The following is an 875-nucleotide window of genomic DNA, read 5'->3' as shown; positions in this document are numbered from 1 at the left end:
TGCGGGTGAGTGTAGCCCACCATTCCATGCAGGAGTCCAACCAGAAACCTTGTTGCTAAGAGTGTATACTCTGACCACTGAGCCATCCAGCCGCCCGTCGGCAGCTCAGTGACAGCTCTACTCGGGCGCAGCTTACTGGCCCATGTAGGAATCAAACAGGCGACCCTGTCGCTCAGAGCTAACCAACTGAGCCACTCGGCAGGCCCTCTGTAGGGGAATTTTAAGCACACTCTATACCCAATTGCTCCTGTGTTCTAGAGAACTGGGACTGAGGGCTGGGGCAAGGATGGGGGCCCCAGGAAGATGCCCTTGGGCTTTGGGATATAAAAAGATCTTATCCAGAAGCACTTCTATAAAATCCTTTGCAAAGCTTAATCTAGTCTCAGCAGATGAGTCTGTTTCATACTTAGGGCAGAAAGATAATGATGAATGAAGAGTTTCTTTTTGTGCAGATCAGCCTGGCTAATGCAGCATTTGCCCAATGGGTCACCAGCACGAGCACTGGAGACGATCAGTTAAGCAGCCAACAGAATGCTTCAGTGGATGATGGGGGTGGGGAGGTAGGGGAGGTGTGACCTGGTCAGAGGGCTGAAGCTTTGGACACAGTCCTTATTCCTCATCTACTCTATAATTCTGGGAGGATGTGAGGCATTTGGAGTCACCCAGCTTCACTGAGGGAAAAAGGCTGGATTGAGTTTTCAGAGTCTGGCCTAAACGAGCATGTCAGAATTTTTGCTTCAGCTGCAGTGGCATGGTTACAAGGATTGAATAAAGCACTGCTGGGGAACTTGGGAATTATCTGGAAAGCAAAAGCCATGGCAGGGAGGAGGGGAGCTGATGGTATAACCCACAGGGCTTGGAGTTGCAGCAGTTTG

The sequence above is a fragment of the Hipposideros armiger genome, unplaced genomic scaffold (assembly GCF_001890085.2).
Source record: "Hipposideros armiger isolate ML-2016 unplaced genomic scaffold, ASM189008v1 scaffold_700, whole genome shotgun sequence".
Lineage (NCBI taxonomy): Eukaryota > Metazoa > Chordata > Mammalia > Chiroptera > Hipposideridae > Hipposideros > Hipposideros armiger.
The sequence above is the reverse complement of the archived record's forward strand: the minus strand, read 5'-3'. Positions refer to the sequence as shown.